The 27,405-nt window shown below is 43.5% G+C and overlaps 1 long non-coding RNA gene across 2 annotated transcripts; it reads left to right on the forward strand.

Moving 5' to 3' along the window:
- The first annotated feature begins 1,712 nt into the window (after positions 1 to 1,712).
- Positions 1,713 to 27,108, forward strand: LOC142601700 (uncharacterized). 2 transcript variants are annotated; one of them, XR_012835264.1, is made up of 5 exons: positions 1,713 to 5,118; positions 6,198 to 6,295; positions 23,949 to 24,433; positions 25,246 to 25,811; positions 26,772 to 27,108. It is a non-coding gene; the product is annotated as an uncharacterized LOC142601700 (long non-coding RNA). The 2 variants fall into 2 exon arrangements; XR_012835263.1 differs by having other exon boundaries at positions 1,713 to 6,295.
- Positions 27,109 to 27,405: the final 297 nt, after the last annotated feature.

The raw sequence follows: 27,405 nt of genomic DNA on the forward strand, positions 1-27,405 counted from the left end.
GGGAGCTTAGTGTGTAGTTCTGGCACCAGTGCATGCAAGAGTAGCACAATCTGTCTTCTGCTGTGTAATTATAATTATTACTTTAAAAGTACTTTACAAACCTGGAGTTTCAGAAATGTACTTTTAGTGAGCACACAGCATTCAGCTTCTACAAAAGGGTTAACTTTCTTGCCATTAAGTCAATTAATTTGATTTGCCTCCGTTCAGTTCCTACCCTAAATGCAATTTTTCTCAAACCCTTCAAAACTTGAATGAACCGCTGTCTCCAATTTTAAATCTTTATTTCAAGTAAAGCTGGTTTTTCAAGCAGTGTTGTTTCCCAGCCTCAAACAAATAGATGACGTCAGATGTAGGATGATGTCCTGAAGAGAGGAACTTAGTGGCTGTCTCGAGTATTACATGTCCTCAGTGTAGGACTAGTTCAGTGCTCTCTGATGGCAATTCTTGAGCAACTGGAACACTCCTACCCCAGGTCTGGAAGGATGCCACATTTACAGTATGTATCTGGAAGAATGAACATGAAGAGTTTAGTTTAGCATATAACTATATGCTATATATATGCATAGTATATGTATAACTATAACAATATAGTTAGCAAACAGCTTTCTTTAAACTGACGTGGCTGTTAAAAACTTCTAGCTCTTTTTGGAGGAACCTCTGACCCTAGCTAGAATAGCTCAAAGGAATTGGAATAATGAAAATTCCTCTTTTGCAATATTTGTATGGACAATGTAGTACATGCACATGAATCTGCTTTACTAATAGGTCAGTCCGCCTGTTGTTTCATGCAGAGAAAAATTTTACAATTACTTTTGAAGGAGAAACCAGCAAAATGGGCAGTTAGAAGCCAGTGCTGTTGCAATCTAGCTGAGCTCAGTTGTTCCAAATATTCTCACTGCTTTTAAAATGCTTTGTGCTTCTTGGTACTATATGTGCAAAGATATATTTGTCCTACATTTGTTCTTAAAGTCCTTTAGGTAAGCAGGTATTTGCCCAGGCTTCTTTGTTCTCTTTCATCCTGCTTGATAGTGGTTTTACTGTGTACTTTACAGGCTCTCCCTCCCTCCAGGATTTCATTCAGCTTTTCACAGGCCCTTACCTTTTGCTTACCTTCCCTATCGGAAACATGTGACGCATTTTCTTTCTCGGAAGAGTTTTTTAATGCACTCATTATGTCTCCTGTTCCTGGAAACTGCTTGTTCCTTATTAGCAGATGCCCGAAGCCACTGACATTAGGATCTTTTGCTTGTAATGAAATGAGATTGCTGCAGTGCAGGGCGGGAGGGAGGGAGAAGTGGAAAATTCCTCTCAGTGCCTCCCTTCGAAAGGCAGCCCTCTCATAATGAATCACTGAGAGAAGTCTTCATGATGATGGATGAGGACCGGTGGGGGTGGCAAGAGAGAGTTGAAGGCAACAGGGAGTTATTCTCTAATTACTCTTTCCTGACAAGGTAGAATAACTGGCACCTAGGGCTGTGCTTCAAACTACTGCCTCTTGCTCACTGCTCATTACAGGAGCACCAGCATTGCTCATGAACTGGGGCTGCTCTTGGGTTATCACATCCTGAGACAGTGGTAAGAACTGTCACCTCCTGTTGTGGCAGAAACAAGGTGGCTGTCTAGGGTTTTTTTCCTAGGTTTTTTGGGGTGGGTTTTTTTTGGGGGGGGGTGTTGGGGTTTGGGGTTTTTTTGTGAAGTAGTGCAGGAAAAACCAGGCAGTGAAAAAAGTCAAGCAGCCCTACTACATGTGCTGCACATAGAAGTTGTGCAATAAACGGTCACAGTAGCAAATAATCTAAACATATGGGTTTTAGGAATTTATTATACTGAACTTGAAGATATCCTGCTTTTCTGGTGGTCATCTGGTGAATGCCAAAAGAAAAAAGGAACCTCAGCCTTCTTTCACTTTCCACTTTATTCAAGCTTCTGCTCATTTTGTCTCATCTCTTCTCTGTGATACCCCTCCATATGAATACAGATCTGGATGAATCCTCTTAAGCTTGCAGTAGGACAGACCTCATGTGCTTGGCAAACTTGCTGAGAATTTGAAGTACTTAAGATGGAATAAATACAATACTCTGGCTGTGACAGGCTGGTCACCATGATGCCCTGTTACAAAGCAGAATTTTAGTGTTTTGGCAAATGGAAATTTTGTCAGTTACAGTGCCCTAATTTTTTTTTTTCCTTTGAGTCTTGTGCAAATACAAATAGGTGAGCAAACTGAGTGCTCCTCATTTTTCTACCTTACCTGCATATATGTACATGTGTTCAAGGAGGGAGAGGGCTTGCCGAAGTGCAGCAGGAGAAGCAGTTCTCCAGGAAAACTCATCACATCACCTCTGCCAGTCTTGGAAAGCCAGGACTGCCCTTTCTGCCAGGGATGGAGAGGTCTTCCTAGAAGCAGCATTGGAAATCTCTGGTCCCCTGAGGAAGCGAGGAGGGCAGGCCTGGCTCTCCTGGAGCCTTTCTGAAGCCAACTTTCCCTTGCAGCTCCAACTCTTCTTCTCCAATTTCCATGATGAATGGTCCCCAACCAGGCCTTTCATCCCCCAAGGTGACAGGAATAAATTTGCTAATAGCACTGAGAAACCTTTAGCTGATACATGTAGTGCAGCGCATGTGTCTGTCTCTTTCTCTATAAATAATATTATATGCATGCACATAGTCAAGGGGAATTCCCTAAAAATGAGGTGAGGTCAGTCTAAGAAAATGGGAAGAGGCATTAGTCCTTTTAACTCTTTAGCTCTTTAACTGTTTGTTTGTTTAAGTGTTTGTAAGGAACTGAGGACTGAACCCAGAATAAACACGGGAACTGGAGCTTAAATCTGTGTTAAACATGCTGTAAGAGGTAAGCATTTCTGAACTTTTCAGATCTATTGTTAACTTCAGCCAGGAACTTAGAAAGATAGTTGCAGAACCACGATAGGGGGATGATAGACTGCTAAGAAGCTCCCTGCTCCTTTGCCACCAGCATATTGGACCCTAATTTCTTTCTATGACCTTCAACTACTGTATGACCTACTACTACTGTAGTTGAAGCAATAAAACCATTTAATAGTTCTGAGGTACAAATTACAAAAGAATATACCCAGCAATTTTTCTCAGATTCTGAGATTCTTGGTGTTTTCAGGATTTTGGCTTTTGAGCACAGGCAAACATGTATTGTGAGAACAAAATTATGCTGGAGAAGCCCCTAAGCATTATATCCTATGCAGTTTTTGAGGGTGGTTGGTCATCCATAGCAAGCAACTTAGATGCAAGTGCAGCAGTGGATGGGTCACCAGTTTGAAAGGGAAGCTGGGCAGGAGGGACTGGGAGTTTTGACTTGGTGTGAGGAAATTCAAGGTATGATTCATTCTCTGTGTAAATTCACATCTAAAACTTGAGTGAAGCAGACTGTCCCAGGGATCAGAAAGTAATGATTCCCAGACTCTGACACTAAGCTAGGCTTAAGCCTATATTTGCTAGAGCTGCATGGAGGACTTCGCCTTATTGTAAATTTTTGCATAGCTGGCTGTCATTACTGATGTAGGGAGCAGATGAAAAGGAGTGATGCTTGGCCTGGCCTGTTGGTGGCCATAATTGCATGTTGACTCCATTGTTCTGCTACATTAAGGGTTAGGGTAATCCCCACTGTGCCTCTGTTCCCTTGCTGTAATGTTGTGTTGTCCTTCACAGAACCTCACCTGTTCATGATATATAACATCTTAAGAGATTATTACAGCATTGGACTCTTGCAGTTTTGTGCAGAAACTTATCAGACTATTGTCTGTACTACCAGGTATGAACCAGGTTATTTCATGCAACAGAAACTGCTTCTTGTCACACATAGCCAATTTTCAGAAGTCTTCAGTTACTTACACAAAGGACTTGCAAAAATCGGAACCCTTTGTTAAAAGTTCAAATGGCACCCGAGTTCCTGAAAAATCTGACCTCCACACTCACTGCTAAACACTTAAAAATTTGGTCATGAGCTTGGAAAAATTGTCCTCATAAGGGTCAGGATTTACATACAGTCGGTAAATGGTTTTAGTGGGAAATGCTGGCAGAGCCATCCCTCTAATGTTAATTGTTAACCTGTTTTGCAGACCACCCATTCTGCCTGTGCAATAGAATAAGCCTAAATGGGGCATTCATTGCTGAGATTTGTCCTTACTGATTTCATTTAGTTGATTTAAAAAAAGAAAAGTCTGCTGCATCTGTTTTCCTCGTGAAATCTTAGGCTGACTACAAAGTCCTCTTAAAGTCTCTGCTGACCCCGTTTCAGATTTCATTTTCAGGAGAATGCTTTTTAATAAGAAAGCTTAAGAAGTGCAACTATTAGCAGGCATGAGGGTTGTTTTCCTGATTCAGCAAGATACTTATGGAGATGATCAGAGGCACAGTCACGTTGAAGATAATATCATGACTCCTAGCTTTAAGTTAGGCGTAGGCTTAAATACCTTAAATTCTTTATTCTGATTTCACTAGAAACAATTAGCAGGGATGATCAAAACATCAAGCTTTGCCTGAATCCACTCAAGGACCTGAGGATTTTCTGCTGTGTTGTTGGTTTTTTTACAAAACCAAAATTAAAAACACCTCCTATAGCCAGAGCGCCTTAATCAGGCTAAGGAATAGCAGATAGAAAAATAATGGTACTTTGAGGGAAACAGGAGGGGGTAGAAACAATCAAAACCAAAACAGAGACAGGCCACCCACCAAAGACGTGTTGAAGGGATGTAAACAGCCTTGAGAGTATGCACACAGACCCTGGAGCCTCTCACATTCAAATAACCCATCCTACTTGCAAGCAGTCACTGTCAGAGCGAGGAGGAGCCTTTCTTGGCTGTAGTTGTTGAGTTGCAGCCTACACTTAGGTAATGTTTTGTTTCAGGGGCCTGCTGTATGGGAGGTACTGCTTGTGCAAAGGCTGCCTTTACTCTTGAATTTAGCAGTGGCATAGCCTCCAAGGAGAAAAATTATCTCGTTAATTCTTGGCAAAGAGACGGTGTGCAGCCAGAATGCTCCACATGTGCACAGCATGGTCTTCATCACAGAATACAATTTGTAATTGCTGATTACTTTTTGGCTGATGTTGAAAGCCTGCCTGTCAATCCCCACCTAGAGTGCAAAACAGTAAGTAATCATCATCCTCCCCCACCTCCAGTCTAGTTCAGTGTGAGCTTCACAGAGGAGGCAGGAAAGTCTAGCTGCAAGAGAGGCTCATAACCTTTGGTCATATACAACTCTCCAAAACTATAAATTACATTACTGAAGGATCATACTGTAGGTAGATTTAGTGTATGAGTGCACATGTACTTAATGCATTTCAGAAGTGGTTTTTCCCTCCCTCTTTAATTTTTTTTTTTACCACTTATTTGAGTGGCTGGGGGTTTTTTGTGTTTTTTTTTTAATGATAGCCATGCAGCTTGGGAAACCGTGGAATTTCTCATACACACATATATATATACACACACATATATCTCCAGCGTAGCGTTGTTCTTCCTTGCAGTCAAGCAGTAAGAATTATCCCAGCACATTTTGAATATTTAGAAGAAACCTGTATTCAGACCAAAAGCCATTTTTTATTGTAGCTTTTAAAAGAAGTGAAGTATTTAGAAGTCAAAATTATGTTCTTTTCATCAAGATGATGGCAGGGGATTGGAACTAGATGATCTTTAAGGTCTCTTCCAACCCAAATTATTCTATGATTCTAAGATGATTAAAAGTTTGGCAATCTCATGTCAGTGAAAACAAATGAGTATGCAGAAGATAGAGATATTGAGTATAATAGATGTCCTACCCAGATTTGTCAATCAGTCAGTCAAAATCTTGAGACTTGGAAAAGAATTATGATTCACCAAGTGCTCAGCCTCTAACCCTGGTTCCTTCTCAGGCCTGCCCTGCACGCTCCGTTTTCTCCTCATATATGAACATAGGCTGTCTTTTCCTACCTGCTTCCCCTGCCTCCTTTCCCAGGTGCATGTACGCTCCTGAAAGCAAGGATGGTGCTTTTAGAAAGTCTGCATAGTACATTGTATTATCTATTATTCCAAGTGGATAACTAATTTATTTTTTTTTCAGTGGATACTTCCAGACATAGTGACATAACAATTAACTATAAATGACAAATTCTCTGAAATCAAAGGAAAATTTGAAATGCTCATGCAGGAGAGAGGGAGAATCTTAACTTCATATTCCCTGCATTTCTTCAGGATTGTTTCCTCTACGCTGGAACACCATTTCCTGAAGGAACTGAAGTGTGAACCTCCTGATCTCTGATACGCTGGCGTTCTTGCTGAACCAGGTGATGGTGGGTAAGATTATTCCAGTACATGTCACAGAATCATAGAATCATAGAATGGTTTGGGTTGGAAGGGACCTCAAAGATCATCTAGTTCCAACCCCCCTGCTGCGGGCAGGGACACCCTCCACTAGACCACGTTGCCCAAAGCCCCATCCAACCTGGCCTTGAACACTTCCAGGGATGGGGCATCCACAACTGCTCCGGGCAACCTGTTCCAGTGCCTCACCACTCTAACAGTAAAGAATTTCTTTCTAACATCTAATCTAAATCGACCCGCCTTCAGGTTAAGGCCATTACCCCTTGTCTTGTCCTACATGCCCTTGTAAACAGTCCCTCACCAGCTTTCCTGTAGGCCCCTTCAGGTACTGGTCAGCCGCAATTAGATCTCCCCGGAGCCGCCTTTTCTCCAGGCTGAACAATCCCAACTCTCTCAGCCTGTCCTCATAGGAGAGGTGCTCCAGCCCTCTGATCAGCTTCGTGGCCCTCCTCTGGACTCTCTCCAACAGCTCCATGTCTCTCCTGTACTGGGGCCCCCAGAGCTGGACGCAGTACTCCAGGTGGGGTCTCACAAGAGCGGAGCAGAGGGGCAGAATCACCTCCCTCGACCTCCTGGTCACGCCTCTCTTGATGCAGCCCAGGACACTGTCCTGACGCAGCTGCCCCTGTGTTATAGCAGCATGGGTGTGGATGACGGGCTATTGCCCTTTGCTAAAAGCAATGAGCCTTACACACACAATCCTGCCAAAAGATGCTCTCACCTGTACAAATGGCAGCTAGTAAGATTAAATACTGACCAAATTGACAGTAATTCCTATGCTTTTTTGGAGCACAAAAGGGAATAGTTACTTCATTATGTCACTGTGCCCTAAGATAAACCAGACTTATTTTGTGGGAAGATGGTATAGGGTTATCCAGAACTCATGACTGATCAGTGAGGAAGCAAGAACAAAGAAGCATTTCCACGTAAACCAAAGTTCATTTCTGTTTATCCAAAAAACCTCATCTTTCTGGAGGCGTCTGTCTAGTCCACAGCTCATATTGATTAGCTGCTGGGGAAACATTGCGTGTGACACTGTGCAAGCCTGTGGCCTGTGTCTTGTGTGTGTGTGTGCCCAGTTTGACTGCAGGGTAGAGACGACCTAAAAATGCACGAATGTATGGTGCCCAGCATGGACTCAAGGCCTGAAGTGTCTTTTTCCTTTCAATTTTAAAATTAAAACCCTCTCTGGAGCAGTTGTTTTCAACACAGCAGCAGGACTGGGAGGGCTGGTGAGAGCTGTTGATGCTGCATGGAATGAATCCCCAAGTTCCTAGCACAGTGGAGTACTTCTTCCCTCCTCCAAGGCAAATTAACAAAGCTGGTGCTTAAGTGGGCATCTCTGCACGCACTGCACTGCACATTTCTAAGTACACAAGGCAAAATCCTGCACAGTCTTACTAAAAGTGGAAGACAGCCTTGATTTTAATGGATAAGAACAGGACTTGAGGGAACAGTTTTCCAAATGGGGTAAGTCTGGGAAACTAGACTGCCTAGTCACTAGGGTTGTGGTTGAGTTGGCTCGTACTGATGATTCCTCGGTTGCTGACAGATGTGAAACAGCAGAGCTGTGAATGGAGAGAGCCTCTGTGATGCTGACAGATTGGCTCTACAGAGTGTCTTGTGGCAGGGTTTGTTTTTGCTGAAGGCTGGAATTCATGCACATGCTGTATATGGCAGCACTTCTGTTTTGATTAGAATGAGTGTGTGGGAAGCTCTTTGTACTTGCAGGCTGTGTTATTAAGGTACGAAGATTTATAGCAATAAATGTGGGGATCATCTGAACTGTAAAGTTTTTCTCTGGGGAAATCTGAGATAGCAAGGTAAATTAATGCTTTCTGTGCAGATTAATTATATAAAATTATGCTTAATTAAGTGGAATATTTTACTGTAGCTTAATCCAAAAGATCCAGAGTCTTTAGGCTCCCAGTGGGCCTTCTGAGATATCAGTAGGGCTGGAGAATATTGGCAGTGCAGGTGGGAGTTACAGTTGGGTATTACTGGAAGAGTTTGAACTTCAGACCCATTCAGAGGGGAAAGAAGGGCTGTGGGAAACCTGGAAGACATGCAAAGTCAAATAAAACGTGTAGGCATTCAGAATGTCCTGTTTTTACCATTAAAAAAGAGTAGAAATTGTGCTCACTCTTCAGCATTCAGAGTACTTGCAGGTAACAGACAGGTCCCGATAGTCTTCTGTTAACTACAGAAAATGTATGGGAGCAACTTAATATGTACAGAGGACAAAGGGATAAATGTCAAGTGTTGCTGAACAAATTTGTTATCCAGAAACTCTCAACTGAGTGCAAGTCTGGAATGCATCCGTTCTCCCAGTATTGCACTAGTGTAATTATTTGTTTAAGAGGTATTCATGTGTTTACTGCCTTTACTGAAGCTGGTGTTTGCTTTGCAGAGACACACAGGTAGGTCTGGCTTCTTTGTGAAATCTCAGGCACAGTCATGCGTGAATGAGGTGTGCTTTTCATTCAGTGAGCCAACAGCTCAGATTCTCAGAAGACATTTAAAACATTATGTACAGAACATTTCATGCAAAAGAAAAGATTATCAGATATACACTTAAGTCTTCTGGACAGTCATTTAATGTGACAAGTGTACCATAGCATACTCATGATGTATGGATTTCCTGAGAAATAAGCAATTTATTTGATAGAATACAGCAGATTGTCTCTTCCAATTTCTTTACCCCCCTTTTTGCAATCATCAGCTATTTCAGTTATTGTTTACCAGATGTATCACTGATGGCAGCATTGTGTTGGGGTTTTTGTGCCTAGGGTTTTTGGTTTTAGCCAGCTTTAATAACCTGCTGTTTCCCTTATTGTCTTTGGGATTTGTATACAACTACTGAGCAAGACTTAAGTATCTTCCAGTGGCAGTGCATTCAGCTTGGAGCTGAAAGGCAGGGTGCTAACTAGAAACCTGCCGGATGGAAGTCTCCAGCTTTTCCCTGCGACACAGATTCTGGTTTGTGCCAGTTATTGTCTCTATTCTCTTTACCGCCTCTGAGGATATAAATGTTATTCTCACTCAGCCTGTGATCAGGTCTGATTATTTCTTTACAATTAAAATTGAGCACAGGAATGCAGCAAGCTTGATAGCGAATAGCTGCAAAAATTATTACATTTACAGTAGTAGTTCAGTCTGCTGTGGTACAAATCTAGTAGTCCTACTCAGCGAAGATCATTATGCACTTTTAGCTGAGAACCAAGCTGGTCACTGTCTCCTGTTGGTAAATGCATCTGCCAAGAGCAGCAATGTAGATTTGACCCAGAAGGAGAAAAGTAAAATGAAGCAATTATGACTGACTGCTTTTTTTTCTGTGTGTCTCATTTCCTGTGTCTCTTATTAGGATTTATGGTGGGTAAAAAAATTATTAGTTAGAAAGAAAACTGTTTGAATCTGATCTGCCCCTGAGTGAACACTGAGATGAGATACTGGGGAGTGAATAATCTTATTTTGGCCAGTAACTTCCATACTGAACTGTAGAAGGAAACTTGACTGTGTGCTCCAGTGTTTCATTTGTCTGTCTGTCCTGCTCTTTAATATAATGATAGCAGTCGTGTTTGTTCGGCATGACTTCTGTACACTGTTAGGACTTGATTTTCTGTCACTGTTCTGATATGCTGCTGCTCCTGCAATGAATTCTGCTATTGTTACCTCCTTTTTTTGTTTCCTGGGGTTATTATTTTTGCAACGTTTGGGTGCGTGCATTTATGACGTTTCTTGAATGCATTTCAGGGAGCATGTTCCAGTGCAAGTCAATGGGATGATACGATGATTCGTTATTTGATACTGCAATTTTGGCAGAGCTACTTGAGCATGAAACTCTACCAGAACAGGCATTAAAGAGCAATTTTGAAGTTTCTTTATGTGCTATGAACTGATGTTTGTGTGAGCTGTGAGAATCGTATTTCTCAAGCTGTGCTGTGCTGGGGATGGTATGCTTCACCGCTGTTTTTTTATCCACCAGCGAGACAACATGAACATGTGGATACAAAACTGATTTGGGGAGACCACAAGTTTATTCCTGCCTCTACCACTGAATTGAGGCTGCTCAGTTAACTTCATTAGAACTTTGTTTCTTTTTCCAATGTGTGCCTGATTTGACTCACTCTTTAGAGCAATTTGGGAGATGGATCCTATACGCTTGTGCGAGGTCCAACTGCAGTTGTTTTTCTGGATGCTTTTGTAGTTCATATGATGAATATATCACACTTTCAAGGTATTTAATACCAATATTTGAAAATCCTTCACTGAATTATTTTTTCTAGCATGAACCCTTACCTACTATCTCTAGCAAATGGAGACTATGAGGGACTGTCTACCTTGGTACTGCATCAGTATTGTTGTTTGTATGTGGAGAAATAGAGTATTGCTAATTAAATCATGCTGTGGTTTGTATGGGGAAAAGAACTAAATATTTACCTGTTTGTTACAATACTTAAAAATATAAACCCAGTAGCTGCCATTATAATGGTCACAGCATTAGATCCATCAGAGCTGTTAGACCCTGTTGGCACTCTGCAAACTAAAGCGCTCCTATGCAGTAGCCTGGAGAGTTCCCTGAGGTGGGGCTTCCAAAAGTGACACTAGAATTTGTTGCAGATCACGGGTTCTGGTGTGATGTTTGGCCTGTCTGGCTTGAGGAGTGTTTCTCAAGTCTCAGATGTCCACGTGCAGGTTTACTGGTACTGCTAACAGGTATCTTTTACAGCAGCGGTCCCCCTGGAGCGCCTTCCCTTCAAGGCTCAGGGGTGAAAGATGTTGACAAAGCGTAGCTCTTCATCTAACAGTGCTAACCCCTGCTAACCTGAATTTCTGGGAGGAAACTTTTACTTGTGTTCACCAGGCGTCCAAGTTTTTAACCCTCTTTCATTTTCATGCTACAGAAGGAATCCTGCCAGTCGATTTTTAGAAAGAATCATGCCTGAAGTCTGTTGGACAGCTTTTTGGTAATCTGAGAACCTTATAAGATACTTCCAAAAAGAAAGCATGTTTTTAAAATAGTTGGGCATGAGAAGATGCTGCCACTGAGCTGAGTAAATGTATGAGGTGAAATTGTTTATTGTGTGCTACAATACAGGTATTGTACAGTCAAGAGGACTGATAGCTTGCATGTTGTATCAGTGGCAGGTCTGTGAGGACCTCATGTATTCAAAGAACAGAAGCTGGGAAACTGTACGCAATGACTGACAGGCTTTTTAGTTGCCTTTTGTCTGTTTTTAAATATTCTTAATTAAATCAACATCTTCTGAATGAGAGACTGTAGTGCCACGCTGACAGAGCAGCTTTCAGCAAGCAGCCGTGCTTCCTGCTGGCAAGTGGTAGCAGTGTCAAATGATGTTTAGGTGGGAGAGAGCTGGTGCAGACCACCTGATTTCCCAAACGTGGAAACAACTCATTTATTCAGCTTTTGCTTTAATCGAGCATTAGGGTGGAAGGGTGATGGTAAGTACATTTCCTTTGCAGTTGTGCCAGTACTTTCACTTGGAAAAATACACCCCACTCTGGTTGTAACAAGGAGGCATCGTAAAGCAGAATTACAGTTAAAGCAAAACTGAGTTTAATTTGGCTAAGAGACAGAACACAGTGGTTTTAATCAAACGGAGAGCTTTCCTGAGAGAGATTGAGTTTCTCCACACTAGAAAATGTCTCATTTTTTTATTTTTGACATGGATGGTCAAGAAGCAAAACTCTATCCAGCTGTAGCACTGCTGTGTCAGATCTGTGGATTTAATTTCCTTTAAGAATCATCTCTTGCTCCTTTAAAACATGCTTGTTTTCTGTTTTGTTGTTTTCTCTTGGAAAGGGAATTATCAAAGGTGACAGTTTTTCATCATTTATGACGTTTGCTATGTAGGGTTTAACTCCTCTGTGAAATGTTTTTGGTAAAAAAGCCTTCATCAGTTACAGTAGAACAAGAAAAACTATCTCTCTTTAAATTAAATGAGGTAAAGTGGACACCCAAGTCCATAAACTCAGGGAAGAGCTCTCTCAAAACTGAAAAAATAAATCTAGTTTATATTTTGCCAGAAACCTACAGTCAGAAGACTGCCAAGTGGGCACACTGCAGAGGGTGGAAATGCTGTAACCTCCTCTGTGATGTTAGGTTAGTGACCTGATGCCCTGCCATTGCATTGCCCTTGTCTGCTGGCGGTGTGGAATAACTATCTGAGTAGAAGAGTGGAAATTAATAGGTGATAAATTTATTTTGACACAGGTGAGCTGTGTGATTCAGAGGGGGGAAATTGCAGGCATAAGGCATTCAGGAAATAGAGTCAAGCAGTCAAAACTCAGAAGTTAGTGAAGCATATTTAGATGTCAGCATCTCTGACAAGTCTCAATAGCACATACTGTTGCTGAAAATGAAAATGGGCAAGTTTTTCCTTAACTGTCTGAAGGTGTGTTGGACACATTGGGGGCAGGATTCAGAGTTAACGAGACTTAATTAATCTGTTCTAGCCTGGTAGTGCAGACAGTAGTAGCTGTACTGACAGTAAAACTCTGCAGATTGACACCAACTCTACAGATACAGTCCAACCAAGATAAACTCACATCATCTTTTCATGCATGTGTTGGTGTGTGTCCTCAGGTATCAATTTTCTGCTCTGGGTGTAACAGATTATTTCTATGAATGGCTTCTCTGTCATTATGAACTTAATTGAGTAACCAAGACATTTTGTGGAGTATGTAGATTTCTGAATTATAAACAATTTCCAGAAGGAGAGTCCACCTTTTTGCCAAAGAAAATGTACAGTAGTTACATATCAGCGAAATGTCATTGCACTTTATCAGGGCACATGTTCATTCCAGGCCAACCACTATGAAAACTATGGAAAGTTACAGGTTGGTTTGGAGAAAAGATTAACTATTCAAAGCAGCCCAGAGTTTCACTGGCAAAGTGATAACAAAAATAAATACTGATAATGTTGTTATTAAAGATATACCTTTTTTTAAGGGGGGAAAAAGTGATTCTTAGGGGGAAGGTATTCTGAGGGAGAAAATTATTAAAATGGATCTGTTTCTGGGGTTTTTTTTTTGGGGGGGGGGTGGGGGCGAAGGGGGGGGTTGTTCTCTCTCTCTGTTCCCCCCCCTCCATTCTCCTCAGTTCCTGGCACTTAACTTTTCATGGAGGAGGTTGGTGTGACAGCTGTTGCTCAGCTAAAGCTCTGCTCACAGCAATCCCTATAAGAAATACTGATTTCTTTTATTTTTCTAGTATCATGAGTCCAAGTATCTCAGATTTGCAGAGGATCACTTCAGTATCAGAGGAGGGTAAGAACACAGGAGCTGGAGTAAAATCCTGCTTGCATTCTGAAGTCTGACATAATTTAGCGTGTGAGATGTTGATTGTCATGTTTCCCTAGGTATTACATAGCAAACTTGAGGTGTTTAAGAGAGCTCCCGCTAGGCCATGAGTGAGGAGAGTATTTATCCTGCATATTAACCTTGGCAGGACCTGAAATGAAACACTCGGGAGATAAACAATTTTATAATGCTGAATGAAGAGAGCAATACCTTAAGTGCTGTCAGCAGGCTATGCTGAATTCATCTGGGAGGCAAGTTTCTTTGGGATGATTGCACTGTATCACTGTCAGGAGAGTATTGCAGGGGCTTTGTCATGTTTTATAGAACACTGTTTTTCTGAAAGGAATCTGTTCAGATGAAAAATATCCTAAAGAAGAGATGAAAGCACCATTTTGGGTTTTTGTCTAAGCAAATGACATAATAGGTGGGATTCCCCTGAATAGAAATCTCCCTGTTCGTACAGCATCTCGTGTAAGATCTCTCATGGATCACTATGGCATGGTATAAAAGTTTATTAATTATTATAGCATCACCTATTTGAGCACTATTGACTTCCCAAAAGCAGTCTTTCTATTACAGTGGCACAGGATTTTCTCCATCAATTCTTCAGATGTTTTCTAGTCTGAGAGCCCGATGCCTCCTGTCCCGCTGCTTTGTGGCATCACTTTTGCATCAGCACAAAGGGAGCGTGATACACACCCTGACTCAAAACTTGGCGTTTGGCATTCAGAGCATGCTGATGCTAACAGTAGGACAGTGATGAATTGTGTGGTAGGAAGAGCAGCCTAGAGGCTTTGCTAAGAGGCAGTAATCCAGGGCTGCTGTCAGGCTTTGGCACAGTGTCAAAATATCGCAGAACTGTCATGCAGGAAGCCTCATTGCCTGGTGGCTCACTGCACAGTCTGAAACCTTCTGTTATTTTATACAGTAGGATTGGTGATATAGTTTACATTATTTTTTTAATATAAAATGCCACTGTGTAACTGTTCAGTGTTAGGGGAAAGCAGTTACAGGGAGGTGTTGCCTATGCCATGAACAAAGCAGGCAGACAACTGTGAACTGAAGTTTGGGGATGGATTTGGTAATAAAACAGCGCATCCTCGCTGCAACACGGCACAGCCAGACCCTATCTTGCTCCAGTTTCAAAAGCAGCGTAGCAATAGCAGCAGGGAGCTCGGCATGGGCTCCTGTGCTGTGCTGGTGAGCCCTGTCTGAGCCTTGCGCTGGTCTTGGTGTCAGCTGTGGGAACGCACTACTGTCTGCAGTTACCATCTGCCTGGCACTCTGCAGCTGTCTCGAGTAGGAGGAGATCACCGAATGTGAGAAGAATCCCAAGAACAGAATCAAAAATGGCAAAGCGACCAAGCAGTTTGATTGACCAGGAAAGATCAAAAGGACTTAAGTTTGACCAGCTGATTAAGATATGACCTGAACTGTACAAAGACATTTTGGGTGGTTTCCCAAGAGGAAGAGTTTCAAATTAACTGAAGCAAAAAATTCTGGCTGAAGGTCAGGAAAAGTTCTGCAGCGTGAGCTCTCTGGCATCTGTTTACATCGGGTACCACCTGGAGGTGCCGGGCTCGGCTCAGAGCCTCCTTGTGCCAGGCACAGTACGGGCGTACACAGGGGCACAGGCTGCACGCCTGTCAGGAGGAGGGGGTCACCTGGGGCTTTCCATGCACACCAGGCAAGGCAACAGAGCAGATATTGTTTCAGAGGAGTCCTGCAGGAGAGGGGAGGTAGGCAGGATGAGCTATTAGGCTGTATTTTGCTTTCTGTGATTTTGGCTTAGAGAGGGGTGGGTGTGTATACACACTCCATGCGGTATTTTTAACTAGTTCACGTCGTTTCTCTGAAAGCCTTTAAAATGTAAGGAGACTTAAGGCGTTTGTTATAACAAGCAGAGCCTGACAAACAGCTGATGATTTGCACCAGTGAAATGGGGAAAAACTGGCACTAGGGGAGGTTGTTCCTTCTCAGGTAGCACCCACTTCCCCAGCAAGCCCCAGGGAAGGGTTTGGGAGGTCCTGCCTTCCCACCACTGACCAGCCTTGGCAGCACTTCTCAAGCAACCCTTCTTACGTGTTTTACCTGAATGTATAAATAGGCATATATTTTTAATATAGATAGATGAGATATATACATTTTAAAAAATCTATATAGTAAAATATATAGATATACATGTTGTTCCTCCTATATAAATAAAGGCATAGTATTGGAATTAGCCGCCTGCTAGAGGCACATTCAGCTTGTCATCTGTTGCACTTCACTGTAGCTTGTTCAGAGAGAGATGAAAGTTGATTTTATCTTTTATTTCCAGTGTCTGGGAGGACAAAGAGTCTAGAAATGTAGATAAACTACTGGAATTATTGTAAGCAATATTGACTGGAGGAAAACCCACTTTTTTCTCATGGGATTTTGCTCATTTTTTGTTGAATGAAGTCCTTCCGTTTTGCCCTCTGAAATTAGCCAGAAGTTGTTGATAACTATTTGTTGTTTTCTCATCCAGCAATTATTAGTGTTGAGCTTTAGACAGCTCTACAGCCCATGACCTATTTTTTCCTTAGATTTGATGTGGAAGAAGCATAGTCAATTTTGTGATTCTGACATACATGAGAATTAAATATTATTTCTGAGTAAATGGATGATGCTGGAATTCATGGGCTGGAAAATCAGCTGATGACAAAAACAGCGTAGTACCATTTGAACTAAAACCTTTATTATAACTTTGCTATAAGCCTAATTTATGTAAATATACTTTCCCAGCATAGTGGTGCTCCGACCTGCATGTATCTCACCAGTTCTTATTTTCAACACTTCTCTAGGACGGAGTTTGAAGATGGACTCATCAAAAAGAGGGAAAAGAGCAGTAACATGCACAGGAAATTTCTTAAATTTCGAATTTCACTGTTTCCAGTTGCTGAACTCATTGTGTGCCAGTAAGTTAGGTTTTGACTTGAAAGAGGCTTTTGGCTCAGGATGTATCTGCAGTAGCAGGGTGGGTGTGTGTGTGACAAGATGCAAACCAGAGCCACGAGGGGCTGCTCCGGAGTTTGCCACATCTTGTGGCCTTCCAAGGGTTGCTGAGGGCAGCAGCAACAGAGCAGGTTAGGACGAGGAGGGCAGGTGGCTGCAGACTTGCTCTGGCAGGTAGAAAACATGGCAAGAGGCAATTTCTTCTGCACAAGGGCATGTTGCACTGCTTCTTCTCTTGGCTCAGACAGCAAAAAGCTGTTTTCTCCCTTAGGAGAGGGCCAGAAGGCTGGAAAATGTGAGGATGGGAGAAAAAGAATGGGGTCAAGAGCTGGGAGTGAAAGGTTGATTGCTTGGGAGTGCTCTCCCCAGGCACGGATCGTCCACAAGCAGAAATAAATTGTGTGTATGAATAGAAAAAATGATGGGGTCTGACCTTGCTTACTGAGGAGTTTAATGAGGTTTCAGACAATGAAATCAGGGGAAGATGATATTTGCCCTAATTTTAATCTTTGTTTATCTTGACACAGTCTTAGAAAAAATGTGGTTCTGTATTTTAAACCATGGAACAAGTACAGAGGAGAGAGAACAGCTAACTGCTCTCTCTCTGCTATTTTAACAAGAGGTCCCCAAGCTGATCCAGGTCTGTATCGTAATTTGCTATGGAGTTTGTGCTTTTATTAGAATTACTAGCAAAGTCACAAACTCAATTTACCTGTCATCTCCTGAGATGAAGGGAACAGTATGATGGTTGGAATGGCTGTTGGTGGTGCACCTTGGGTTTTTTTGAATGTTATTTTTCAGGTATAGAAAGCATCATTATTATGTGGATGGGAAACCATACTTCACTTGGGTTTTGGTTCACTGTTTTTGCTTGTTGAAACATTGCAAGAGATACAAGTTTTCCTTTTCTTCTTTTAGTATTCACAAGGTCCAAGTTGCAACACTCAGGACTTGGACATTTCCAGATGTGATGGAGTCTTAGGGCAGGAACTAAAAGGTGGTTCCCTGCCAGGTCTGAGCTGCTTCCCAGGGAAAACAAGCAATAGAAGAGATGTTATAAAGGGAATAATTACTTTTTTTTTCTTTTGACAGCTGGCTAATCTTTCTGAATTTGGAAGGTCACAGTCGTGAGGCATAGGCAGAGTAATAATAGCAACGCGTGTCTGACAGAATGCCTGCTGCTTTATGGCTATTAGGAAAATACCACAGGAATTAATTTTTTAAAAATAGCTCAGTGTTTGCAGGCACAAGGGGTGTGACTGTGGCTGCAGGAAAAAGTTCTAGTTCCTAAAGTAAAAAAATCCTGTTTGCTTAATATTTATCTTGAGGAGTAAATTGCCCTCTCATGCCAGAGAAAACAGTCTTTGGGTTCAGCAGGTCCTGAGGCAAAGAAACTTTATTATTGTTTGGGCAGGATCTGGCAAACACTGCCAGGTGCAGTGCTTTATACCTAACGTGAATCTTCCTAGTAGATGAGGGCCTAAACTTAAAAGTATGCAGCTGAGGATAAAAAGCTTTGACAGCCTGTTTTTCATCAAAAGCTCAAAACCACAGCAGCAACACAGAGCTGGAAGATGGAGAGAAAGAAGTTGCAGTCCTGGAACAAACTGGAGGGTAAGAGAAAAAGTGTAGTTGGGAAACTTTTAGAGCTGTGTGAGGAGGAAGAGGAGGAAAAGGCAGGGGTGGAGAGAAGCAACCTGTGCAGAGGATGGGGAGCTGTACCCCCACATGGTGTGCTGCGGTGAGCACATCTGTTGCGGTTTAGTCCCAGCCGGCAGCTGAGCACCACGCAGCTGCTCGCTCTCTCCTCCCCCATCGGTGGAATGGGGAGGAGAATCAGAAGAAAAAGGTAAAACTTGTGGGTTGGGATAAGGACAGTTTAATAGGACAGCAAACGGAGAGGAAAATAACAACAACTATGAGGACAGTATGCAACTCCAAAGTGCACACACACTTACCATGGGCAAGATAAAGAAATTTTCAAGTTCTGAATTTGCAGCCTTAGCTACTTGCTGCTTAATCAAAGTCTTGTTAATGCTTAGAAGCAACACTAGTGCCCACTGTCCTGCTGTTGGTCAAGGGTACCTGTCAGGATCTTGGCTTCCAGGGCTGCCTCGGCACTGTGGGCTAGGTAGTGCCGGCTTGATAGGCTGTATAAATTCAGGTGGTTGTTCTTCATGGACTGCCCAACTATGAAGGCTCAGAGGCAAATGGGGCTTCTTCCAGTTCAGTCTGTAGAGACTTGGTTTGAATCTGTTCACACCAGGGGCTCAGTCCAGCCCTAACTGAAGCCGGGGCAGTAGCAGCAGGATTGGCTCCTGCCAGGAGTTAGAAACCCACCACAGCAAGGTGTGCGGGTGTTGTGATGCCCACGGCTGCCTGCTGTCATGCTGTGCAGAGACACCCAAGCGAGCCAGCATGTGTACACAGGGCAGCGTGGCTGTCCTAATGCAGCCTGTGCCCATGCTGGTTTATTCCACTGGAGAGCTGAGCTCCCGCTGGGGGAAATGGCACACTTGGGGCCTGTCCGGAGCGGTGTTGGCTTGGCACTGGGGACCCAGCTGGGCGGTGGGTATTTGCCTTTGCAGCGTGCCCAGGGATTAGAGCTCTCAGCTGGCACTAACTGGGGGCAGCGCAACCTCTCCACTAGCCCAGAGGGTTGTAATGACCGCGACCAGAGGAGGCAGCGTGAGGGTTTCTATTTTGCAGGTAAAAGTGTCAGTGTTTCAAGTATAGTGCTTATGAAATTGCCGGTAGGTCTGTTGAAGAGATTTAGACAGGTTGGTGGTGTCACTGTTGGCTGGACTGGAAGCTCTGCGGCAAAACTGTAATGTGCTGAAACATGAGAGCTGCAAGAGCTCTCCCTTTGTCTTGCACTGATGCTGCCCTGGTTTCATGTTGGTGCAAAGGCACTTTGTAAAAGACTTTGAATGCTCGTAGTTGTGGTTTAATTTTAGAATCTACTTTGGAGCCTTGTAGGAGATAGGAATGACATGTTGTACCTAGGTAGGAAGAAAGCAAGCTGTAGCACAAAGCAGACTATGGTGGAGAAGCGAAGGATGTTGCATTTCAGTTCTGTGATGTAGGCAAAAGAGTTTGTTTTCAGGTACAGGAGAAATAGGATTTTAAACAACAGTTCTGACTTAAAGTAAGAACTCTTTTACTACCTCTGCTTTGAAACGCTGCTTGGGTGTTACTGGAGCACACGTGGCTCTTCTGCAGTGAGTTTGCCAATGACAGGGAAGATGCCTGTTAAAAATTAACTAGCAGCTGAGATAAACCCCATATGAACAGCTCAGGGAGCACAGTGATTTCATCAGTGTCTGATCTACTTGCTTGTCTCATGGCTGCCCAAGTTCCTTTGTAATATGGTTTTTATTTTCTTGGCTTTCTGTACGTCAGAAAGGCAGCCTTCTAGATGCCCTGTTCAGCAGTTCCTTCAGGAGAGAAAGTCAGATGCGTTTCTCTGAGCATCTAAGAGGATTCATTTTAATCAGAAGCAAGGTGTTTTGTATGGTATTAACGAAGGACCTGATCTCATGCCACAGAAGGTAATGGCAGCTGGGTCCAAAGCATCTGCAGTGTGCCTCGCCTGACTCTGGCGGTGGCAAAAGGGCTGAGTTGGAGGTCCGGGCTTCTGGAAGTTGTGGGCAAATTAAACTTGTTTGTAAGCTTCCCCCATTCAGTAATGTTGGATAATGGAAGCTTTTAATTGTGCTGCTGCTTTTACCTGTCTGCTACTGCAGGTTAGGCTAGTTGGCCTGTCTCTGCTGTGGCTGTGTATCAAGAGGACAGTGTGTAGCAGTAGGATTTGCGAGTAAGTTCAAGTCAATGGCCTTTAGCTGCCTCTGGGTGCACGATATAAACGTTTGCCCACTTCTCTTATCGGCCATATTGGGTGAGTTTACTCACCTTACCTACAGCAGGATAAATAGGGGTGTGGAGAGGTGCACAGAGAAAATTCCTACCGGTCCCTTGAACATGTTCAGGGAGCTCCTGGGCAGCCTCACCTCAGCTAAAAGGCCGGTGGGTGAAGCCCGAGACCACTGGTGCAGCCTGTGCCTGTTCTGCCGCAACTCTGTGCGTTTCCCTTATGGGTGCAAGACATTCGTATTCCCAAAAGCACGGTCATCAAAGGATAGAGCTCATTTGTGTAGTCCATACACATGCCCGAAGGGAGTTGTTGCTCCGTCACTGAGATGTGAAGCAGGGGTTGTGCATGTTGAGCATCAGGACACAGCCATCATTCCAAGGATGTTTTTAATAGCAGGGTTTGAAAATCCCCCTCGCGTATTATTTTGCATGCCGCAAGATTACCTTGCGGTCACTGTTGGCAGCCTTGCATGGTGTGGAGATGCTATGTTCCTGGGCTGTCCCAGGCAGGCTGGCTGTTGGAAAACTCACCAGTTGAAGTGTCTGCCAGTGCATTTTGGGGCCAGAAATGGAGTCCGGTTGTTCTGCAGTCCCATACTGGTGAGTGCAGTTGCAAGATTGTCTACATCCCACATTTGTGCCTCCTGTGGTTTCACCTGTAGTTGCCTTGTTACCCTTACCATTTTTCTCTAGCTCTCTAACTGCCTATGTAAACTGATCGAAAGCCACACGGTGATGAAGGCATCCCTTGAGGCACCGTGTACTTTTTCTGCCTATTTTTCATCTTAATGAAATAATTTTTTCAAGCCCCAGTCACATATCTTTATTCGGCAAACAAGTTACTCCAATAAAAGCTGACAGAGTAGCTCACAGTGAGCTTCCCAACGAGCGTGTGAGCGTGCCAGGGCTGCTTGCTAATACACAGCTGAGCTGCCAGAATGCCGAGGTCCCCTAACACCCCACAAAACTGTGTGATGCACCTTGGGGGTAATTAAACATCACTTGGTTTTAGCAATCAGCCTTCGGTAATGGAGTTCAGCCAATTAAAATATAATTTTATAAGCAGGATAGAACCAGTGGCATATGACAGGAGGGTGACTGAATTGCTCAATGTTTAATGACACTTCTCACTACACAATAAAGGTGCCTGGTTCTATGTAAATTGATGTACGCTATAGACTTGTAGGGTTTAATACTAGTGAGCAGTTTCAGTGTCTTCGAGCCCTGTTTATACACGCTGAGGCACAATTACTAAAGGGATCCCCTGGACTATTACCAAGAATCATGCGTATTTGATATTTAAGAGAGAACACTGAATGTCCTGTCTGGGCATGGAAACTTTGAAGAGCCCCGTGGGGTCACAACTTCTCCTGTCCAAGAAATGGAGGTAAGATGACAACATTTCCTGAGCTAACTCAGAACTTCAGAGGGATAAAAGTTGAATTGTCTGTCTTGGACACCCCTCTGAATCCTACTAATCAAATTTCTTGCCTTAGACAGTCTTCCAAGTATTTTCCTCATTTAAAAGCATAAATGGCACCGCTCCGTGCTTATTTGGGTTTAGTTCTCTACTCACATTGGGCTGGATGTCAAGATGGTCTTTGCTGAGAACTCTGGTGGTGCCATCACCAGATCATAGAATCATAAAATGGTTTGGAAGGGACCTCAAAGATGATCTAGTTCCAACCCCCCTGCCATGAGGTGCCACACATCGCAAGAGTTCCCAGATGAGGAGCTCTTGTGCTAGACCTGAACCCAGGGATGTGTTTTGCTGTGCCACTCTCAGTATTCGTATCTGGATGGAAAGGGCTGGAAAAAGGGGAGAAAGTTTGCTTGTACCTGGCATCCCAAAATACTGGTATTAAGATCCAATGAGAAAGTTCCAACAATTGCTGGAGCAAAATAATAGGCAAAAGACTTGTTCTTTTAAGCAGCCAGCTTTTTTTTTTTTTTTTCTTAATTTAAATTTTGGATGTTGCCTTTGATCTGTTACTGATCACCTATCAGGGCATACTTACCTTTTTTCTGTGAGCACTTGTGCCACACCTGTCTTATTGTGCTCATCTGGGAATAAAATCATGTAAAAACATACTTTAAATTAGCAGTGGTTCCTTTTTTTTGGCAGAACTGCTGTGGAGCAGCTGCGTGACAACCTGAGACACAGGATCTGAGGAAAAATGTGTCTGTGGGGCTTCCCATTGTGCTGCCTCTGTGGATGGGGAACATGCCATGAGGGGGAAGACTGACAAGGCGCTGTTCGAGGGCCTTTGAGAGCTTGCAGGACCTGAGGGTTGTAGCCACGGTCAGTGTTTTTTGCCAGGGGTACACAAAGGTAGGACTCTGTCTGAGGACACCAGACACAACTCTTGCTGGGGACCAGGCCCTCGTGTGAAGGTGGTGGATCCAGCATCCTTGGGATTTTATTTGTAGGGATTTTTGCGAGCCTGTCCCACAGCTGCATCTCGGCATCAGTGGTGTCTGTGTAGAAAGAGGTAGTGTACAGGCTGTGGGGGGGGACAACACAGCAACCTCTCCCCCTCCCCGGTCCTGCTCCCCTCGCTTTGATGCCACCTGCCGAAGCTCTGACCTTTTGTGACTGGTGTCTTGTTTGCTGGCTCTGTTGTACCCATGGGTCTGCAAAGTACTTTTTGCAAAGCAGCTGTGCTAAGAGCAGGCCAGTTGTGCGACCTGAGCAGCAAACAGGGGGTTTGCAGAGCCCTTCCAAAGGGAAGGCTGTGTTTTACTGTTCATGTCACACTGCTGTCTCCTCAGAGAGCGCTCCCTTCCCTGCCCACAGCGCACGGGGCACACCTCTGTAGCTTAAATTTTGTGAGATGGGGCTGTGGCTGGGTGGGTTTGGGGCTGTTTCTGCAGGTGGCAGTCTGGGGAGTCGGGGCCTGCAGCAACATCGAGCCCCGTGGGCTCCAGCTCTCCCAGCAAAGGCCGGCACGGCGTCAGCCCTCACCAGCCAGATCTGCTCCAAACCGCTCCTGGTGTGTCTGGCAGCCAGCTCACCCTGGGTCAGCTGCCCACAGACTGAGTGCGCATCAACACCCCGTTGGGGAGAAGGGGATTTAACAGTATGGATGCATGGGCATAGATTTAATAGTACGGATACAGGTATTGTGTGCTGTGTAACCTCAGGGCCAGAGGACAGTCCCAGGCATGTTTCATTGACTGATAAAGCAGTGGCCTCTGTGGAGTTTGTGAAGGTGTATTTCTGTTAAGTTGGCGTTGTTACAAACAGCCATTTTGAAAGAAGAATCTTTCTTGAACCAAGTGGAAGATTACGTGACTCTGCTGCCAGACCCAAGAGGGTTTTGCATAGTCTATGGAAGCTTACCATTGCCAGCTTCCCTGCAGAGGAGAAAGATAGGCTCTCGCTGAGATACACCTTTTGTTGTTTCAAAGCCAATTTTCTTTGAAATGTTTTTTTGTTGTTGTTTGCAGTAAGAAGCCACCGGTACTGAACCGGAACGTGTGCGTGCTGCAGTAATCCTGCTTCATGCAAAGGGGAGTTCTGTCTTGGACCATCCTGATGGGGAAGAATCTGGTGAGTCTATTTCTTTGAATTTTTGACCTAAAGGTGGGGCAGCGCAACAGGCAAGGGCAGAGGTGACGTGGTTCCCCCTTCTGCTGGGGCCCCAGTGGTATCAGAGCAATGATGGTGTCTCCCTGAAATCCCACGTAAGTGACAATCCCAAACTTTAGCACTGGTGTTGCATGCAAATACAGTAAAATCATTCTCTGAGTACACGCTGTACCTTGTCTTTCTTTTGCCAAACTCAGAATAAGTATCAGAAGGCTTCTGGAAGAGAGTCTGAAATGAGACTATGGACTGTTGAAATGCAAAACAAAGAAAAACCTCTGGGAGAAGCATTTGGAAGAGAGCTATTCCTGGCCTGAACAGAAGGTAAAAAGTCATAAAGTAGAAGGTTAACAAAAACCACTAGAAAAGTGCTGTAGTATCTTGTGGTCAGAGGAAGGCAGGATTCAGCTGTATCACAGAGAGAGGAGCATCCTTATTCTGTGTGCTGGAGAAATACTTGGCTTCCTTGCTCAAACACTTAATAGTGGCCTGAGCCTATCGGCACAGACATGCACACAGTATGTGCACTTATATATAATGTTTCCTGGTACACAGAGTGCACAGCTGCTGTAGAGATGGCCCTTTGGCTCTAGGGATGTGGTGTCTGCGATACCTGTAGAAGAGTGGTTTGATGGCAATGGAGCGTTGTTTTGGGGGTCTTGGGGAGTCTAATAGCTGGATTACAGGAAAACAGTAAAGTGGCAAAAATCTGCCCACACACTACAGAATGAGGTTAAATATTACTAAGAGTAAAGAAAGAATTGGTTTGATTCTTAACAGGTATTGGGAAGTAACCTGAAGAAAAATAAGGATGGAGCGCCTGATCTATAGAGCAGAAAATTTTTTCTGTCTATCCAGAAAACTCAGGTCCACTTTGCTTCATTGTTGGACATCTTATTAAGAAAATGAGGGATGCTTCTATACTTTTGACATGTATCAAGCACGTGTAAGCATGATATCCCATCTGGCTCTCTGGCATTAAATTAGAGATTTCTTAGGAAGACAAGATCACTAAGTCCAGTGATCACTCAGATCCAGTAATTGGGTTATTTGCCATGGAAAGAAACTACTATCCTGATCTCAGTAATGTTACTCAGGCTGTTTGTCAAGTTTAAGGAGAGAAGTAAAAAAATAAACCATTTGTTTTTCAAAAAATAGGCTATCCTAACCCAAAGCAACCAGCCAGAGCACTGTCTGGAGGACAGTTTGTTTCAAAGCAAAGGAACAGGGTTTGGGCTTGGAAGAGGTCATACAAGTGCACCAGGAGAACTGGTAGGAACAGAGCAGCTAGAATGTGATTTGATTCATTTTGGACTTACAATCCTGAAAACCTCCACAGAGCTGGGGTCTTAACTCTGTAGGTGCTTCAGTCTCCACTGTTAAAGTTGCCTTTGTGGTCCCTGAAGGTCTCTGGTCCGTTGGCATCGTCCTCTCACCAAATAAAGCGTTGCGGACCTTCAGCATGCGTTTCCTCACTTACCACTAGGTCACTTTGATGCAATAGTTGTGCTCTGAGAACACATTAACTTTCAAAGCTTGAGGAGGTTTCTGTGTTCTTTCAAACCACTGCTGGAACTTACCACTATAACATTTATTTCTTTCTAAAGTTGCAGGTTTACACCAATGCATTTCTAATCTCAATTTTTAAATTTTTTTTATTGGTGTGGAAAAATCTGAAGGCGTAAAACCTTGTGTGACCACAGCACATCAGGATAAAACAGCAGGTAAAAAAAGTGTTTTAACCACTAGGAAAACGTTGCTATTTTGGTGCTTGAGATATAGATCTATATAAATAAAAATTGCATAGGATTTAACTAGGCCTCAGTTGACAGTTAATGACTCAATCTTTCTAACATTCACAATTAAAATTTTAAAGACAGCCAGCTATAGTTTATCTTGTTGCATATCTTCAAAGGCGGAGTGAACAGGTTTCAAGGCAACTGCCCCAAGGCTTGATGCAAAGTCTCTCATTTTAGCATTCTTTGAGACAATTTCTCTACCTCATCTGCAGGGAGGAACAACTTGTTATGGGGCGTAAAAAGAGAGCAAGCGAGCTGCCGCTTAGATTGGAGGCAGGCGCTGCTGTCGTGAGTGTTCTGCTGCTCAGGGTTGTCTTCTCAACACTAACCTGACTCTTACTAGGGTGGTCACTGTAATCTCCAACTATATTAAAAACCAATGTTTTGACTTCCAAGCCTAGGGTAATTTGCTGAAGGAAGCCTAGGAAAGCTTTTCTCCAGAGTGAATGGGGTTTATTGCATGCACTCCCTAGGGACTTACGTAATGGCTTAGCTCTGATGAAGGGTGAGGTGGCTGCATAGAACGCAACCTGGAAACAAAATCTTGTATCGGTCCCTTCCGTTGTACTCTGAGATCAGCGAATGCAGAAAACGCACACTACCACTGGTCACGGTACCTGTAATTTATGAAGAATCCATTTTCGATCTTTTTTAGGGAAAAAAAAGTTGAACATGCCTTTTAAAAACATTAAATCATAAACTGGCAAGAGGTACATTTGATAAATGTTTTCATGCTAATTTAGTGCAATTTCTTCTGCTTGCCGAAGTATTTAAGTAGGAATTTCTTGTGGCACTGTTACCTATTTATTAAACCCTAAGTAGGAAGGGCATTTACAGCCTACTTGACGTGAATACCTCAGGCCATATTCCCGTTTCTTTCTCAAGGTTCGCATGCGAGTGGCAGTACCTGCTCCATCCAGGCTGAGCGTGTGGCTGTACGGAGCTGCCTGAGAGGGCGGGAGCAGCCACAGCTGGAGAGGGATCGTCACAACATGGAGGAGATGACACGAACAGCGTCATGGCACAACTGGCTGTGGAGGTGAGTGACTTTGCCAGACAGGCAAAGACTATCCCAGTGTCTGTTGCCAGCCGAGATGTCGGGTGTTAACTAGGCTTTATGGTGTTCCTTGTTGGATTGTAAGGATGAAATGCGTTTGTACAACACCGAGACTCCTCATGTCACCTGAGTACTCGTTTCTGTTTACCTTCTGAATTCATTCAAATCCTGGTCATCTGTAAAGGGGCAAAAACGCCCTTTTAGTCTCGCATAAATAGCAGATAGATTTCTATTATTTCAACCAGGGAGTCTCAGTCTCGGAGAGCTGTAGTGATAGGTGGTAAAGACCATCGTCATTCACTGTAGGTGAACCAGACCAGAATGTGTTAATCTCATTAGATGCCAAAGAATAGGACAGCTTGTGCACATTCAGGCATGTGTGGAACTATGGCAGCTGCTGCTGCTTGTGAAATGGACATTTTATACTGCAGAAGCTCTTAAGTTACCTGTGAAACTGTTCTT

The sequence above is a fragment of the Balearica regulorum genome, chromosome 4 (assembly GCF_011004875.1).
Source record: "Balearica regulorum gibbericeps isolate bBalReg1 chromosome 4, bBalReg1.pri, whole genome shotgun sequence".
NCBI lineage: Eukaryota > Metazoa > Chordata > Aves > Gruiformes > Gruidae > Balearica > Balearica regulorum.